At 39.3% G+C, this 19,961-nt stretch overlaps 1 long non-coding RNA gene across 2 annotated transcripts in view; it reads right to left on the bottom strand.

Moving 5' to 3' along the window:
* LOC116236896 (uncharacterized) overlaps positions 1-19,961 on the bottom strand; it is a 125,486-nt gene that overhangs the window by 88,290 nt on the left and 17,235 nt on the right. The gene's annotated exons all lie outside the window — the stretch shown is intronic.

Below are 19,961 nucleotides of genomic sequence, written 5' to 3'. Positions count from 1 at the left end.
CACCCTGAGGAAAAAAAGTACCTGTTCTTTTAACCAGGCAGAAATAAATGTATTGTGTAATATTGCTGTTGAAGTTCAAGAGTAGGGGAATCCACTTTGTCACAGTCACTTTCAATGAACAATCCAGTTTATGATAAGTTTCATAAAAAACTGCTTAATTCAACATTTATGAAAGTACTGAAGATAGATGAAAGGTGCAGGAATTCAAATCTTGCCAATCAATCATTCTGTAGAAAATGAGCACCCAGAATGATAGGAATGAAGATAGGCTTTTCATGTGCATATGGTCCACTAGATAGAATGATTGAACGTTCTTGCATTTTTAATCAAAATGTTCGTACAATTTCACTATCACATTGAAATTATTTTCTTCCATCACCACTGAATATTAGTACTCTTTTTTTCCCTTTTTTGGGGATTAAGTTGCTCGCAACATTTTCAATGAGAAAGGGAAACGTTCTTTTTGAAAAGCTGTTTGATAAAAGATTCTCTCTGAAAAAGTTTTATATATATATATATATTTATATATATATACTTTAAAATCTTTTCAAAATGAAAGATCAGAGGCCCAGCTTTCAAACAGTATAACAAAAGAGAACAAAACTGTATTGTGCCATATCTCACAACTTGAATCTCAAACTATGCATGCTCGCAAAATTTGAGGGCAGAGACTACCTGTTAGAAATGAATTTGTATAGATTCCCATACAAGATATCTTTGCCAGAAATTACGCTCCTAAGTATAACCATGCTACAAAGAGTACTGATAACAACCTGAGTGGCTGGGTGCAACAGTGCTACATTATAGGGCAGATAACACCTTCTTCCTTCTATTTATCAGACTGTTTGAGAGCTAAGAGCCCAGCTGGTAACGGGGCTGGGAACCTCCTCAGCCAGCTCTTTGGTCAGGGTTCCAACCTGAGCACAACCATAAGAAAAGCCTTATTTATTGGGTCCAAATCATTTGCAATTTTTTTTTTTTTCCTGTATCTTCTCTATAAAAAGAGCCCTGGGAGATCAGCTTAACTTGCACGGAAAGTAGGCGATAGATAGGGTGACAAGAGTACTGCCACTCCTTTCATGTTTTGTGGAGACTACGGAAGTAGGCTCCACTTTCCAAAAGATAAGGAAGAGAACTAAGTGTGAACTGATTTTGATATTAACCTATTTCCCCTTCACTGAAATCATGAAAGTTGCAGTTTGATACTTAAGTGATAACATATGGTGCAATACACACTATTATCAGCTTGATGAGTTATTGCAAATAACCAAGATTACTGAACCATTTTCAGTGAGTTGAACAAGCTGGAACCAAATGCAAACTCATTGTAATTTCACATGTGGGAACATTTATCACGGTGAAGTTTTGATTGATTTTTGCCAGTTAATACCACGTAAGTGCCAATGTTATCTTTCTAGGCTTAGAATATCTAGTTGAAGAGAATGATTTCCTTAACATTTTGATTTTCCCATTGGGCTGATAAGACAAGTTCATAGTTTGTAAATAGTACAAGACAAAAGCATAGATATAGTGAAATACAATTCATCCCACACAAGTTGAGTGTGAACCACTTCAAATAACCTGCACTGGATTCTTATGTACTTACTCCTGCATAAATTCATAGAATGGCTTAGGTTGGAAAGAACCTTAAAGATCATCTAAGCTCCAATGCCCTTGCAGTGGGCAGGGTTGCCAGCCATTAGATGCCCAGAGCCCCATCTAACCCAGCCTTAAACACCTCCCAGACTGATCCCCACTGTCTTTCTAGGATTTTTCATTTGATGCCGCTCCTGTTGTGACTGAGATCAGATCAACACAGTTCATCTCACAACCTTCAAGTCCTTAAATGAGCAGTATTCACACTAGGATGTCCTACAAGATACACTTAACTGCAAATAATTAAAAACCATCTTTGCCCCTGTTAACTCCAGCATGAACTTCCATTGCACAAAGAAGGCGCATACTGATGAGAATAGGAAAATACTCTCAATTTGGAGACTTTGCTGAACATTTTGAAATCCCTTTCCAAACTTAAGAAAAAGAAGTGGCAGCCTATTCATGCAATCAGTTGTAGCCTTTCCACTGATTTCAGAAGGTCTTGCCAAGATAGATGAGAGTTCATCACTCTGGAGTCAGCCCTTCCTCCACTGAATTGATGCTACAAAGATGTATGAACCACAGAACAAGTAAAGCCTCCTCCTGCATTGCTCTGTGTGTTGTGTTGCATTCCCTGAGACCTACCAAATTCTATGTTCTGGTTTGCATTTTTCCTGTCGATTGCAACATCTGTAACATTTACAATTTCTTCACCCGTAGACAGATCATCAGATGGACTGGTCCTGGGTTTTAGGTTTCTGCCTGACTATGAATACAGATAGGAAAGAGGAATCCTAGACATTGACTTTCATAAAAATTGTAGGAATTTAAGTTTCTGAAAGCTCTACATCCTGCAGCATCTGGCAGGGGTTAAAAGCAGAGCACCCATTTGGCACAGTCCTGCACACACCTGTCTCCTTAGAAAACACTAAAACCTCCAAACACTGACTTGGTTTGTCTGCCATGGCAGAGAAACTGCAAACAATACACAAAGATAGAGCAGTGCTCCGTGACGCCTGGCAGAGCAACAGAGCCCACCAGGAGCTGGGATGGGCTTCAGGTCACCTCTCCCCCAGCACTGACACAATGCACCAAAAGGCAGCCCCACACAGCTGTGCTCCTTGTGCTTTAAGCAAGGGACTATCCATCCTCCCCACATCCAAAAACACTGCTAAATGACACTCTGCTTCTGCAACTTGCCACAGCATCTGGAAATCGTTGCTATTTTATAGAGGTGGAAAATACAGCCAATAAAATAAATCCAGTCTGATTATTTTGAAAAGGACAAAGGCAGCAGAGGTGACAGAGGTGTAATTGTTAGCCAACCTTACAGCACTTTCCAGTAGAGCTATTTAAACATCTGATTCCATTGATAAGAAAAATAATAAACAAAGTTATTATGAAACTGTTCTATCTGGCAGCCAAAAGTCCAGTGAATCATTTATGACCATATACCTATGTCTCCTGCCTTTTCTGTTCTTTTTTTTTCCATCACAAACTGAAGCTAGTGATTCTTCGAAAAATAAAGTGTTGATTTTATTTCTTAAATCAACCCAAAGGGAATAAAATATTGAGATGAGCAGAAATACAAAATAAATGTTTGTAGTTCTGTAATTCTCCAAAATGTCAAAGAAAAACATAAAAACGTATGCTCTGTAAGTTTTCAGCTGAACTTGGCATGACAGTCTATCTATTATTTAAAAGATGTTGAAACTCAATTCATGAATTATTAAATTCTTGTTACATTTAGTTTCCAAGGGAAAAAAAATTATTTCATTCACTAAAGAAAATTCAACTTGCTGTACTGTACTTTCCTAAAGAAAAAAACATGGAAATTTCTACAAACTTATTCATAAATGTAAGAAATTACTACCCCCAATTCTATAGCTTATGTAACCACCTCATTAAAAGGATGTGCTGTATATCCAACAACCATCAGCAACACTTCAGCATTCCCACATCCACTGCACAAACGTTCTGCATGCAAAGTAACCTGCCATGTAAGAGTGGGGTTAGCAATAGCTCCTCATACAGAACTACCTCCTGACTCATCCAGCATCCACTGGGTCCTTCAGCCTGCTTCTTTTCCTTCCCCTGCAAATACAGACCCACATACATTAGCCTTCACTTACAGCAAACTTTATCATTGCTTGGTTCAGCCAATAGCATCTCTGCTTCAGACTTCTAAAACTTCATTTTTAGCCTTGCTAATACAGGATCAGTTATGCTCTAGAACGAGTATTTAACAACCACAGGGATTCAAAACGAACAGCTAACTGAACTGATTTAATGAGAGAGACAAAACAAACTCAATGACTCTGCTTATAAAATCTAATAAAGTTATTTTAATGTACTCTGGAGGTTAGCTATTCAATTGGTTTCTCAAATCTATGCCAATATTCCTGGAAAGCTCTGCACACCAAGCTGACAGGTGCAGTGGTTACTCTGTATGACAAGGATTTCAAATGCAGCTACTTGAGCATATGATCCCACTGATGGAAGACATAATAAAAGCTTATTATTATGAAGCCGCCGTAACTGTCAACCGAAATTACAATAACTAGCTGATTATCTTACACAGATAAATATCCAAAAACACCCACTAGGGCATGCTTCCTAGAAAGAAAAAACAAATACAGTTTGTTTGCTACATTTTTCAAATAAATTGTCTAACTTTCCAGTATTTCAAAGCCAAAAGAACTGTTGCCATTCAATAACAAACCCTATATAAAAACAGAGTTAAATACAAACCTTTTGAAATGTTCTTCCTTTAGCCACAAATTAATTTTCATCAGAGCTTATTTTGACATGTTATCATTGTAAGTGTAAAATACAGAAGCATTAGAATTATTTTCCTAAAGTGTTTTAATCACTTTAACACTGTTGGTCTGCTGACACTCCTTTTGCATCCAGCTCCTAAATGTTCCCCATTTCCACATCCAGGCTGGATGTCACACAGCACACCTCTCCCATCCCTAGGATGCATGGTCAGAATGGGTTCAAAGAGCTCTGGCCTTTCCACTGATTGGCTACCTATCAACAACACTCCTGAACAAAAATCATTCACCCAACATTCCTAGACGTGCACCCTGACTGAGAGCAGGACAAAAGGACTGGAATCGTTCCAGAGGGGTCAAGGATCTTACAAACATGAGAACAGCAGAGAGCTGACTTACCAGCTTCTCATTCAAGCCTTGAAGCTTATGGTCTGTGTTCTTCTCATTAACATCGGCACCAGCATTAACATCAGACTCCTCTAGCTCTTGAAGCAAAATCTTTTGCCCCTTTTTTAATGCAATCAAAGGATGAGCAACAGGTCCTGTTCCCCAGATTACATCACTGACTGACAAGGAAAGGGCTTCCTGTTCAACTGTTATTCCTTTTATTGTGTGATACACTGTATCAGTCTCAAAGAAAAATGATTTAGCCTTCTTTGTAAATAGTTACTGACTGGAATGTATTTTATCCTGCATTGTCATTTGCCTTTAATAGCATTTTTAACATTCCTGCTGCAGTCAAACCCTATAAAATTTTGTTTTTGCTCTGAGATCTTTGCAAAGATTCATGGTACAGCCCAATCTTTCAGCTTGGAAGCATACTGAAAAAGAAATAGATGCCTGTTGAATATCAAGTACAGCTGTTTTTCTTCAGATATTCTGCCTTATAGGTCCAAACCTACAAATATGGGACACAGTCAAAGCAGAAGGAATAAAACACCTCCAGGCCAGGCTGGGCGATGCTGCATGATGGAGACAGTGTCACTCCAATCTTTAAAAGGGCAAGGAGGAGGAAGCCAGTCACTCACCTCCATCCCTGAGAAGGTGAGGGAACAGCTTATTCTGGATGTCATCTCCAAGAAAGCAGAATAAAAGGTTATCAAGTGTAGTCTATATGGATTCACAAAGGGGAAATCATGCTTGACCAAACTGATAGCCTTCTGTGATGTCGTGACCAGCTGGGTAGGTGAGGGAGGAGCATCTCCTGTATATAGAGAACCTGAGGGAGTGGGGACTGTTAAGCCTAAAGAGAACTGAGAGGGGGGATTTCATCAGTGTTCATACATACCTAATGGGCAGGAGTCAAGTGAATGAGGCTAGGCTCCCTTCAGCAATGCCCAACATGAGAAAATGCGCACAAATGGGAAGATACAAAGCTCCATACAGAGATGAGGAAAAAGTTCTTTACCTTGAGAAAGGCACAGCACTGGAACAAACTACCCAGAGAGGTTGCAGAGCCTACATTTTTCAGAGCTATTCCAAAGCCCATTAGGATGCTACCCTGTGGAGCATGCTTTAGCAGACAGTTGGACTAGATCTCCAGAGGTCCTTTCCATCCCCTATGATTCTGTGAATATTGTGTTGCAAACATACTACAAAACTTCCCTACCAACCATTACTATTTCAACGTTTAGTAAAGAAAACCAACTTTTCTAAATTGACATAGTAGAGGGAGAAGCAGCAACAACATTCTCTCCACGCTGTTAAAGATACAAAGTCAAGCACTCGAACATTAGAAATGCCAGAATTGAGATTGACTGTGCAACCTTAATTTGCCCCCGTGTGCTTGTGCATAATTATATCATCTCTAATTAAATAAACACAAACTTCAATTAGAAGATCCTGCCTTGTTCAGCAGTACTGGATGAATGAGGAGTGAAGAGCATGTCCATAGGACAACCTTATGTCACAGGAGTGGGAAATCCTTTAAGTTGACAACTGGAATTTGAGCAAAAATTTGGTCTCGTGTTCATGGAAATCAACAGAACCATTCCACTTCATACTATGAACAAACAGGAACAGTCACCAAGCAGGACACAACTGGTGCATAACACTGGATGGAGAAAGTTTATGGAAATGCTCCCATCTAAAGAAGAACTGCTACCTTTCTGCCCAATCCTGGCCAAACTCTCCCACATTCACTCTGCTTTTCCTTTCATCTCATACTTTGTTATGTGGGCAATACACATCATCAAGCCAACTGAAATGAAATCCATGCTGGTATAAACCTGAAGAAACTGAGCAGCTTGCCCTCACCTTTCTTCAGTTCCAAAAAAGGCTGCAAATTCAGAGTAATTTGTCCCATCACTCCCCCCCAGCTCTTACAGGAGCCACAAATCCCTGGTTACTTTTGATTTACAATAGAAGCAAGGTCATCCTTATAATGAAAAAAAACAAGGTCTATATTTTCAGATACTGAGATACAATTTATCACAGAGATCAATGACACTTTTATTCTCTATAGAGATGAACTATCCATTTTGCAGTAAAATTATCAAAGCATTTTTCTCCTTTTTTCCCCATTTTTGCTGTTGTTTTTCTAAAGCCTGTTGCAGGAGCTGCACCATTTGAAAACCAACTCATAAAAGAACTGAAGAACTTCTTAGCATTAGCATCCAGTCCTCCCAGCTCTAAATCATAGTTTACATTTCTTCTACTGCGGGCAAAAGATAAAGGAATAGTGAAATGAGTGAAACAAGACCTGTTTGGGATGGTAGAAGGTGATACCAATGGCACCTTCTGAGTCAAGAGATACTGCTAAGCTCCTTCAATCAAATTTGCCCCTTCCCAGCCCTCAGGCTTTTCACCAAAGCAGTCACTTCTAGAGCCTGCACCAGACAGAAGAAGCCACAATGAATTATCCATGTGGTTTCCCAGCATTATTATTATTATTTTTTCTAATACAACACACTAAAAAAGCCTGATGTGAAACACTCCACTTGAGCCCAAGCCAAACATGTTTTGTACCTCGTGCTCAGCAGCACTTCTGAGCATCCAAAATCCAGTACAAAGACTGGCTACCTGTCCAGTGCCTTTGAGTTGATTTAGAACTGTTCAGTTGCCTTCTTGTTTTGGAGTAACAAACATACGATGTAGACACATCTTGTAAGACACATGCAAGGCCATGACAGACATGCTTATTGCAGTTGACTTGCCAGTGGTAACCAGGGTTCAGCCTTTGCTACAGCGGTGTCCTCTATCATCTCATGGAGAAAAAACACCTACGCACAAGCACCAGCCAACACACTGTCAACACCACTGACAGTTATAACCACATGAAAAGAAAATTTCTTAGCCATCTTTGCAAACAGTGTGAACTAAGCTGTGAAGGATGTGATGAACAGGTAATCACTTGGTGGCACACACCATACCTGCACCAGGGAGCTGTATCAGCAGAAACTACAGAAGAAACAGCCTAAATCTTCTGAAAGGCAATAATGTGCATTCCCACGCTGTTTGAGTTACAGTCTTTGTCTTCTATTCCCACTGCATCCTATAGAAAGAACAGCCTATTAAGGGGATTTCATTTTTTAAAGAAAAATTAAATTAAAAAATCATCTGAATTTCCCTTAAGATATACATTCTCCCTAAGCAGCTATCATTTTCAGGAAAGGAAAGGTTAGGATTTTATTTTTGTTTCTTTCTTTCTTTCTTTCTTGGATTTTTTTTTTATTTTTTCTTTTGGTAGAATTTTTCTTGTGTTTCTCTTCCTTTGGTATTGATTTACAATGCACATTCAATATTTTCATCCTTGTAGTATTTGAATACAAGCGCTTCCAAAATACTTATTTTCTGTTTAGTTATTTAAGACTGGGGAATGCAACTACATTTATACCACTCTCTACTACTTCTGCATACATTTCTTGTCAAATTGTTATGGTCAGCCCCATGTTTGCATCTTCATAGGGATCTCCTTACTTTGATGGTTTCCAGATAAAAGTTGAGAGATAAAAGGGAACTTTTTATTCCCTGTACCGTCCTGCTAATTAACCACATATCTCATATACACATTTGTCAAGCACAACAATCTGGGAGGAAAAAAAAATGACTTCCTTCTTCATATTTTTTTCATTGTAATTACAATTCATTCATATTTCTCCAGGCCTCTGCACCAATGGCTAATGTAAACTCTGTGGAGGCACTTTTGCATGGCTTTTTATGGAGAACAGATGCTAGAGGACAACAATTTGGATGTCTTCGAACATCTTTAACCTTCCTAAGTCACTCTTAGTGTAGTACATCATCATGGAAAATCTCTATAACATGATGAACAGCAAAAACTGTTTTTATTTTGGCACATATTAAAAATAAGCTTCTCTAATAAAAAACGTTTGGGGCCCTGATTCGGCTCCTTGTGCTCTGTGTTCATTTGTGGCTACATGAGGAAAGAAAATGAGTGCAAAGTACCATTAAAACCACCTGCTTGTTGTATTTTGCAATCACTTTACAATCAGCCTACAAGGTATTAAATTACTGCAAAAGTGCATGACAATGGAGAAGCAAAGAAATGGAGATACAGTGAAATCGTATGCTTGATCCAGCTGTGTCCTGAGCACCATCATTTCTGATCCATAAGCACGTTTGTAGGAGTGAACCACTCAGCTTTTAGGAATGAAAAATACCAGTGGATATTCTCTGTCATCACAGATCATCAAAGACACTTTAGGACAGTTGCTGCTCTTGGCTGAAGTACTGTCCAGAGTGGAAGCACCAATCTCCCCAGAACATTCTGTGTCCCTCTGAAAGAAATACTGGAGCTACTCTCCTGCCACCAGCAAAATACTTGCAACTTTTGATTTCATGACTTCAGCTAACCCCAAACCATCAGCCAGTTATCCTTCCAAAAGCAGACAGAAATCTGACTTATGTTGCAAGATGAAGTTGCCTTACACTGAAGAAAACACCTTGGCTTCTGCAAATTGGGAATGGACTAATGGAATTGATTTTAAAGCTATATATGCACCAACACAACAGAGGTAGCACCATCCAGCCCAGATCCACACTGGCCATCTCCTCCCCAGGGCTTTGCACATTTGTCCTTTCCTGCTCTGGGCCAGGCAGTCATAAAGCTAGCAGGGAGCAGATTACCCTGAGCCGTTGGATTCTGCAGTTCTAAGCAACAGCTCCGCAGTGATTTAACGGTAAATGAAAAAGCAAGGTCTCTTCACTAAGTGTAAACTTCATCATCTGCCTACCTAACAAGCTGTTAACAAATTCACATCAAAATGAATTAATACAGGAGAGATATTATTGCACAGGCTAGCAGAAAAAGTGTGGGTTTTTTTCTTCCAAACAAGCAAGCAATGTTTCCTTTTGTCTGTTCGACTTCACCAAATCTCCTATTGCCTACATATTTCATGGGTAGTCATCCACAAGAGGGTCAGCCTCCGAGATACAAGAACTGCTTGTCAGGCACATGCCAGATAAAGCACCTCAGTGTTTCAGTATTCAGAAGCCAGCATTAAATTTATCAGAGATAGCAGCAGATGGGAGATGATCATAGAAAGTATACTTCCTAATTCACAAAACATATGCGCTGATGCAGTGCAGCATCTATGCAACCTACAAAAAAGTCCTGTACACAGGAAACTAATTTATGTTCACACATCTCACTTTTTGCATAGATTTTTAAATAGAATATGTAAAATGGGTACATTAAAGTACACTAGATGAAACAGAAGGCAGTATCTTGTCCACATACATTTAAAGTTTGCTTTTAGATAGAACCAAGACCAAAGCTGAAAGCAAAAACATAAAAACTGAGTTCAAAAAGGCTGGAAGAAGAAGAAAGAAGGAAAAAAGACCCGCAAACAAAGAGATAAACCTGAGAAGAAATGAGTATGAGCTGTTTGCAGTTTTAGAAAACATAACACAAGCAGGCAGATGGCATTTCACAACTCCTTTAATTCAATGTCTACAGCTAAGCCATACGTATTCCCAAAACTCCTAACAGTGATATAGAATAGCTTGCATCACTAAGGACTTACATCTCCAGGTGCTAGACGTTAAAAGCAGAAAGTAATAAAGGCTGCCGCATATTCTGGAGGCTCAAGCCCCCTGGTGTTTGCTTACAGCTACAATCAGGTAAGGAGTCCTCCAAAAAGAGAACGGAGAACAGCCAGCTGACTGTCAGATTCTAGCCTGCACTGAAAGGTTAAAAAACAAAACCCTCACACTGATGTGTTCAGCTAGCTGTTGGCCTCCACCAGATGGAACACCCTGTGCAAACTGCCCTCCCATCTTTTTTTCCCCACTGTTCACTGGTGCAAAGCCACTAACACGGACTCCATCTTACACAACCCAATGGCAGTCTCTCCAGCTTTGTGTGAGCTGGTGATCTGGGCCAGGCCTCAGCTCAACACTGGCTGAGAGCATGTCCAGATTCTAACAGAGCTGGCAATAAGGCTCACCTCACACCTTGAGCTACCAGAGGGGTCTTGGACATCCACTTTATGTGTGCTTTATAGACTCTACAACCTTCACCAAGAGTTTTACATTAATTCTATTGATCCTATCAATGACAATAGATTTTAAAATAATAATAATAATAAAAGGACTGCTTTTCACATTGCCCAGTGCAAACTGAAACAGTAAAGCTTTTGAGAGAAGAGGTCAGAGGAGGCACTAAATGGGAGACCACATTCTTCAAATCTTGTTTAACAAAGTTAGCCCTAGAGAGAGGGAAATACCTGCTGTGGGAAAACTGAAAAGTGAACATATTTCTAAGGTAGCACGTAGCATAGGGTCATGAGGCTCATTATCACTGCTAAGCAATCATCCAAGCATGACCTCTGTAATGTAGCACCATTTAAGACGACTGGAGCAATGGGTTTGCAGGATACTGAACTAATGAAAGTAGGAGGCAGACCTACTTTTTTTTTGTTGTTGTTCTTCTGTCAGTCCTAACAGAAGCAGAAAGAAAAACAATGCTAGGTAACTACGTCTAGAAACTTGCTGTGCAGTGCTGTGGGAATAAGGAAAACTCAGGGCTTGGAGCAGTACCGAGGGAGCAATGGGGTTGGATGCAACCTCGTTTCTAAAACGTAGCCCAGTTCACACTGCACCACAGTGCAGCATCTTGGCATGCCCTAAAAAAAAAAAAACAAGGACCACGAGCTCCCCCTCTCCAACACACATCCTGCCAGCACCTGTCTTCCTGACAGATATGTAGTCAAACACTGCTCAGGGTGACAGCCCAAACCAGCTGGTCATGGTACTCTAAATTCCCCCCCACACCTTTCGGCTTTCTGTTGGGGGGAAACAAAAGAAAAAAAAAGAAAAAGCAGCCTTGTAACAGAAACCATCACTGTTACTGTCATACTGTCATTTGCTTTCTCACAGCACAATCGGATTTTAGCTCTGTTTGATCTGTAGTTCACTTTGTAGGCATCTTGTGTTTTAACAGGTTCTTCTTGGCTGCTTCTCCCTTTGGAAACAGTTACCCTATTTCCTCATACTTTGTGATACACACATTGTGGATTTGTGCCTTTGTTCTCCTTTACGTCTTTAAATCCTCACAGTGTGCTAAGCCAACGTACAGTAAAATAAAGAATCAAAGTCTTCACTGCAATGAATGATATTTTTCATTAACGATGTACAAAGTCTTATCTTCTGCTTTCTTAATCCTTTACCCTCCCCTACGCTTTATGCTTTGTGATGTACATGAACTTTTGTGTTACAAACTCTTCAAAGACATCATTACACTTTTATGCAACGAAATATCTTTGTAATCTATGATCAAAGACTTGGCTATATCTGGCTGCTTTCATTTTCTTTATTTATTCTTCTAACAGCCATTTTTATTTGTATTAATTTTTACTACAATGCTGTGCTTTCTGATTCATCAAATCAGGAAGTCAAGCCAGTTCCAAGCCATGTAGGTCAGTGTGCTGGTGGTCTGACTACAGGGCACATCCATGGAAACACAGAAGGCAGGACTGAGTTTCACCCATCGCTGAGATAGAGAGGTAGCCATATTGTTTTAAAGAAGCAAAGCTCATTTCACATTTAATTCTTTTTTTCCTTAATGTCACAACTGATGTCCCCAGAACACAACCCACTTCCCTGTGAGTTTTTCCCAAAACCCATTTGGCAGAAATGTAGTAAATACTATCCATCTATGGATGCACATACTACACACGCTAAGAACACAAAAGCTAATACTTGAACCACAATAAAGGTCTCAATGCCTCGTGTACATTTCCAGTGCAGTCCATCTGAATTACAGCCATGTTTGAGGATGAACCACACCTTTAATCAGGGAATTTCCTAAATATTTTCATTTCTATTGGCAATCTGTTGGAATGAAGGCTGAGCACAAATAAACACTTGGCCTAATTAAGTATGTGGATGGTCACTGCCACTCCATAGTGAGCCTGTGAGATCCAGGGAGTGCAAATATTATTGTTAGCCACTGCCTTTTTTTTTTTTCCCCCCAGCCTGTAATAAACTGAACACCTTTTGTAGCTTTAATCCGTACACATTCTTTTTGATTTATTAATATTTATGGTCAGCAATCCATTTCTGACCAGTTCCTTTTTTTTTTTTTAAATCATTTACTTAATTGTTCATTTCACAAGGAACTTCCCAAAATCAAATCCCTCTTCATGCACTAACTCTGGATGCTGAACTTTGTCATAAATGTTTTCTGAGCCCAGCTTTTCATTTGAAAATGTGCGTCTAAGTTCTGAAATATTTTTCAGCTCTTCATGGTTATGTCATGTAGCTATTCTACATCATTATTCTACATTATGCAGCCTTCTACCTCAATATGCCTGTTTTAAACAGGTGGCTTTTTCAATGGGAGCTTTTTGTTGATTTTGGAGTGTTTTCATAAGCGGGCTCCTTAGGTAGGGGATGACTGAAGTGCAGTTCTGTAGGTAACTAGAACTGTAACTAATGCAACAAAATAGACAATTTCATAAGTGACATGTAAGTAGTAAATAAATATTATTAAATTGCAATTACAGAGCCCATATTTTTTAAAAAAAGCACATTTATTTAGCATCAGAGCTGCATTACTGAATTTCAAGAGCACCAGAATGAAGTATGTCTAAAGAATGAGCAGACACATCAATGAAAATATGCATCCAATGCTTTCAATCCAAAAATACAGACTGTAGAACTCAATGACCATGTCCAAAACACTGTGAAGCACAGGTCTTTTGAAGATTTTATATCACTAACTGGCAGGTTCAACAGCAGTTAAATTTAGCATCACTTGTTCTGCACTGTGACTGATTCTGTTGTTTTTAATGCAGTTCTGTGCATTTGGCAATAAAATTAAAATACTATTAGCTTTGCACTCTGTTGTTCTATCCAGGAATTCAGCAGAACAGAACCTGATTTCACACCACATGTGGCCCTTCCACAGCCTGACTTTGCCACAGAAGCTTACACAGGTTTTGGGTTATTTTAAACCACCCTAACTAGGCCCTTCCTTTTCTTCTTTTGCAGCAAGGATGCCACCAGGCTAGCACTTCTGTTTGCAACAGCACACTCCTATAAGCAAGAGGAAACACTGCTCTAAACTCTGTACAGTACATATCCCCTATGGGATGCCTGAAGCTGCCCTCACACAGCACTGAGGTATTTCATCCCTGAGCACTAGCAGAAAAATGACTAAAGTAGATATTTATACTCTGACATAGTGGAAACCATTAAAATGCAGACAGTTGCTGAATACACTGAATAAAAAATGGAGCAAAACACCGTGGTAAATTTAATTACTGAAAGTAATAAATGTGCAGATTTTATTGGTATTCCCCATCTGCAGCTCTGCAAACCCTTTGTGAACAGCAGCACTATGTGTGGCACCGTGTCTGAAGAGCCAGCTCTGCTGCAGGGGGTCAGGGATGCCAAAGAGATGCTACCCACCAGAACGAAGGACACGGTGATCAATCTCAGGCTGCTGCAGTGAGTCAGCAGCTTCTATCAAAACCAGTGCTAGGATCAATATCCCTGGATGTAACTCTCATGCTCATTCAGCTCTTTAGGAACAAAATATATATAGGGTAAAGTTCTTCTTGCCCAATATAATGCTATGGATGATCACAGCATCAGCCACTTGAGCAATAACCTCAGTAAACACTAACAGCCTCAATAAATAGCAATTCTAGCTTTGACGTGGTAGTATAACAAAAACACCCTCAACATTTTATACCTTTTAGTGCATTAATAAACTAAAGTAATCAACCCTTGCAGAAGCTGGAAACGTATATTTGAAAATGGATTAGTACCATTTTAAAGCAGAATGCAACATTACTTAAAACATCATTCTCTGGAGTTAACAGCCCACAAGCCAAATTCTGCCCTTGAACAAGAAGTTAACTGCAGTCAGAGCAATCTATATGCTTTTTATGGTAAAAAGTCAGCTCCAAAGAGAGGAATTCAACTAGTTGTCACTGATGCTGGGCCAAAAAACCTTTCTGGTTACAGCATTCTTCTCTACAAGGTCAGAGGTGAGAACAATGCTTTTATTACTGCTCATACTTCATTTTCTTTGAATCATGCATGAATACAGTCCAAGAAGCTAACTAAAGGCATAAAACTTTTCTTGGATTGGACCACGGGTTGTTGTCAATTCATTCTTACTGGTGAAGGATTATTCTTTACTGCTTGACATGAAGTTACATATTTCCAAAAGACAACACAGAATGAAAAAGGGAAACAAAGAAATACATGCTTTACCAAAAGCCAATAAAAAGGAGACAGATTAGCTTTCAATCATGCTCAAACAGGTCAAAGAAGTAAATCTAACTTTGCAGATGTATAAAGGAAAGATCCATCTTTGTGGTTTAAATCAAAGTTTGGCAAGAAACTTAATAATATGAAAGAGGGAAGATGATTTATAAAATATTTTTGTAAAACTAAATAATTGAAACAACCCAAAGACCTCAGGAACGACTGCAGTTCTTTTTCAACATGGAAAAAACACTGCTGGATTTCGTATGGTATGCAGACTGTCACTGAACACCAAACTCTTCAGAAAGCCAGCTTGGCAAATTCAGCAGCTCTAAAACCTTACAAGAATTAGCTAAAGCATTACAGCTTTAGCCCCTTCACACCATGCATGCATTCTGTCCAGGGCTGATATGGATGCAGCACACTTTGCAACTATAAGACTGAGCCCAATACCTCCTTATGAAGTTTCTCTGCCTTGACTGCTTTGTAGCACCTCCTTTACACAGGCACAATGATGAGAGGAAATTTGCTGAGAAAGATCAAGTCACACTCAGAAGTGACAACCTCTTCTAGAAGCTCCAGGCACACATCCTGAAGAACAAAGTTGCTGAGAAAATAACCATAGCTTAGGTAATAAGGTAAATTTCATTCAGCTATAACTCAGGTGGTCATTTCCTTCTGCAATTGCAGCACAGAAAGGTTTATTTCTGGCCCTGTCACAGAAGCAATTTCCATAAAAACCTTTCCAAAATGTATTTTCTCACCTTAAACCCAGAATGTTCAGCGCTCAGAAACTCAAATGCAAGACAAAAAAAAAGAAATAATCTTTCAGGGATCCACTTAGAATGTCTCGCTCACACACCTGAGAGCAAAACTGACCGCTCATGGCAGGAATTATCCTCACTGGACTGCCTGATGGGTGCTTTGAAGTTGGGAAAGCAACTGGTTTCCTAGCACCAGACAGGCTTTTTTTTTTAGCTAGAAAATTTGCTGCTAATTCAGTAGTTCAAGACATCAGCAAGAGCTTCATATTTCTTTCTTCCCCTCTGGCACCTACAATTTTTTTTTTCTATTTTGGTGCTAAAGATCTCCAGTTTGTTACCATGCCCAGAGCAGGCTTATGGCATTACTTGCCAGGCAAGAGCCAGAGGGTTGGTGGAAACTTCTGGATTGGTTTTAAGGGATCAAATGGTCTCCTTTAATCTCAAATTTTTACTGACATTTTAGCAGTCAGTTATATCTCTAGCAGGACAGGGTATCTGCATTCCTCAGCTGTGAGTGATTAACAAGTTGTTCCAGGTTCTCCTGTTGCAGCTTTATATTGTCCCACCTTGATTAATTGAGCCTTGCTTCCTCAAAGCTGCTTAGTGCAATACCTGGATCCACAGGATCCTAAGTTATTGCTTCAAAATGAGGGCAGGTTATTTGGCCTGCCTACTTACCAGCTTTTGAACGCTGATCTAACCTGATTACTACCTCACATTTTTATGTTTTGTCTTAGCCAAGACTGCCATTTCAAACACTATTTGACTACATTCCTCTCCTGAGGAGTTCAAAAGAAACAAAAGGCAGTAACTAAGATGAAAGCTTTAATTGCAGGAGGAAGAAAAGACACCACAGAAGTTTCACGCGGCACAATCAGCAATACATGTCATTTGTCATGAAGCAGGCTGTCACGTCAGAGTGCGTGCAAATGAGGACCGAGCATCTTCAGAGCCAGGGAGCATTGCACACCAGCTGTGAGATTTAGAACTTGTTATAAAGAATTGAAACACACAAAAAAATAGCAATCGTTACTGGACACACTGGGTATTCACAAGACAAACAGGGAAAGGTGCTTAGGAACGGGAAGGGAGGAAGGTAAATGTCAGTTAAAAAAGGTCAAAGACAAAGCAGCTTGGATCCAAATCACTGAGGAAAAACAATAAGATCGGATATTTTTAAAGCTGGCTCTAGAACACTCATTGCAGTGCATCCATACACCTGTCTCCTAACTGATATTCTGCATTACTTTTGTTATTAGGGGATACTAATCTCCCAATTACAGAGAAAAAAAATGTATTTCCATAATAACAGTTCTTTAACTAAAATAGTAAATGCTTTTAACCGTTACTGAATCAAAGACGGGTTATGGGTTCTATTTCAGACAGGTGAGAAAGATATTCTGGATTAGGAAAAATACAAACTGACCAGAGAGAGCAGCAGGAGTGCAACCAGGCTAATGAGAGATTCAGCAAACATGACATGAAGGAAGATTAACAACATTAGAGCTGCGTACCCTAAAGAGAAGGCAGCTCACTGGGGGACTGCAACATCTTCATATGCAAGGAGTGGAATATAATCTTTTATCCATACCTGTGACAGATAAGTTACTCAGTTTTCCTGCCTAATTACAAGGAGAAGGATTTAGGGCAAACATTAAGAAACTCTTTCCAGTGGCAGGGATGATGAGGCAGAATAGATTAGCTGAGAGAGTCTCCACCATAGGAGATCTCTCAGAACAGATTGAAAAAAATATCCGTCAGGATTAATATACAGTTGATCCTGCCTTGGGGCTGATGGATGTGTTACACGACCTCTCTAACACCTTTTCAGATTATTCTACCACAATTCTGTTATGTGTTGCCCACAAAGTCTGGAACTGGATTTGATAATGTGAAATGCTGTTTCCAAAGTTCCCTAGGAACTCACAACTGATGCAAGATAATCCTCATTTTCAGGTACCATAGAGCTATTTGTTTCCCTGCTCTAGTAACTGTCATCTTTATGCAGCTGGGAACATGCATAGACTTTAGAGTAATTATTATTTGGTTTGCAAGCCAGTTCTGAAGGGTGGTAGAGTAGCTGTATTGCAAATATATTAAGGGACATTTCAGCACAAGTTTTTTTTTTTTTTTAAAACCATCCTTGAAATATAGAGATCTTTAAATATTTCAAATTGCCTACTGGAAAGACTTCATTTTTGCAGAGGTGATATAAGTCTAGCATACCTGAACTGGTTGATCTCTGGGAAAAACAAGGGATTTAGACAGCATTGGAAGAGATCTTGCATTCAGCTTCTCCAAGTCATTTACTGAGAAGGCTCCCAAACCACTTCTGATTAATATCTGATCAAATAAGTTAATTCTACCTTCAATACAAACAGAAGGCTTCCACAATCCTTACTGATAAACAGAATCTCCAGTCTAAAGTCTAGTTCATGGCAGTAAGAAGATTGAATATCTTTTCAATAAAGCTTCCACTTGTGGGAATCATTTCTGCTAGAGAAGTGTTTAAAAAAAAAAAAATGCTGGCACTGACCTTAAGATATCTATACTCCTAATTATTCCTGTCCTGTATAAAATGAACACCCACGCTTCTGAAAAACTGCAATTAGAACTATGTTAATAAATCTTTCAGGCTCTAGGAAGAGAAGGGCCTTACAGATATTTTGAGTTCTGACTATTAATTGTGGCTAGAACTGACTTATGACAGACACTTCACATCCAGCCAAAGCAGTCCTCTCATACCAGGTGTGTACAACACTGCATGAGATGTCTATCTCATGTAGCATGCAGTTGTCTCTACACTCTCTCTAACCCCATCAAAAAATATAACTGAACTGAGTTGTCTGCAAGCTACAAAGTTCATGACTGAAGAGCAGAAGATAAAAAACCACCTGCATCATGCCCTGCACACTTCTGCTGGAGGTCAGGATTAGGTTCAGTCTCAGCCTGTGAAATGAGCTCTGTTCATTCAGCATCACTCTGTGAACCTATTTACAATGCAGCCTGCTTTGATCACACATTCATCTAGATCCCATGCAAATTAATTTAAAGCCTCAGCTTTAATCAAAACAATTCTTGTTCACGTTACAAGGTGTGTATTTTGATCTCATCATAGCCCAAGTTTTAGACCCCTCAGAGTACTTCATCAACAGTGGCACACAGCTTTGCTCACGCACTTACAGCTAACTCCTGAAGTTTCATTATGAAATAATAATAAATACACATGAACAACATACAAGAGAAAACTCTCACTTAAGGATGCTCCCTTTAGGACTCACCAGCTCAATCACCTCTGCTGACACAAATTAATCAAAAAAGACCTGACACATCACAACTAGTTGAGCTCTGCAATTACCAGTTTTTCTTCTCTCTAAAATAAAGGTAAATGTTGCAAAACAAGGTGCCATAGCTATTAAAATGATCAGCTGAACTTACAGTAGCAGAAGTTCATGTTAAAATCTCAGTTCTTATCTCGTTATGAGAAACTGCACAGTGAAAAGGATTGGCCAGTGTTGTACAGTGACAGTGGTAGATGACATTTTCTCCCAAATCCTAGTTTAACACCTTACTTTACCCTGCATTACTCAACAGAAGGGAACAGTCACGTAAACTGCTTTCCAGAGCAGCTTGTTTGTTAACAGCCGTTTAAGGATGAGGTAATGCTGGATAGCAGCTTTACAACTTCAGTGCACTGCTGCAGGTTTCATCTTGGTTACAAATCCCTTTCAGAAAAGGAAAGAAGGAGGTTATTACCTCTGCTAGTTCACTTAACTTGCTGGGATACTGCACTTCGTGTTTTCTATCCAATCTCTCCAAGAAGAAAAATATCACAAAATAACCATCTAAGTCCTTTAGAATTATAATGCAAACTCACATATAAGAAGTCTTGGTCTAGTTAGGATTTTCAGAGCAACAAAACCTCTATTATGCAGCTCATGGACTGAAATGGTGCTTTTGAGGCTCCTTCAGCTATCAGTTAAATACGCATTGATTTTTTATTTATTTTTTAAAGAGAAGAGATGCATTATTACTTAGGCAACAGAATAGAGGAGCTTCCTTGGAATTAATCTAATCTGTCACTAAAAAGCTCAGAACACCATCTTGAACAGAACTCCTTAGCAACTCAAGGGGAGGACTT

Source organism: Phasianus colchicus, chromosome 11, assembly GCF_987193195.1.
Source record: "Phasianus colchicus chromosome 11, bPhaCol1.hap1.1, whole genome shotgun sequence".
Lineage (NCBI taxonomy): Eukaryota > Metazoa > Chordata > Aves > Galliformes > Phasianidae > Phasianus > Phasianus colchicus.
The sequence above is the reverse complement of the archived record's forward strand: the minus strand, read 5'-3'. Positions and strand labels throughout refer to the sequence as shown.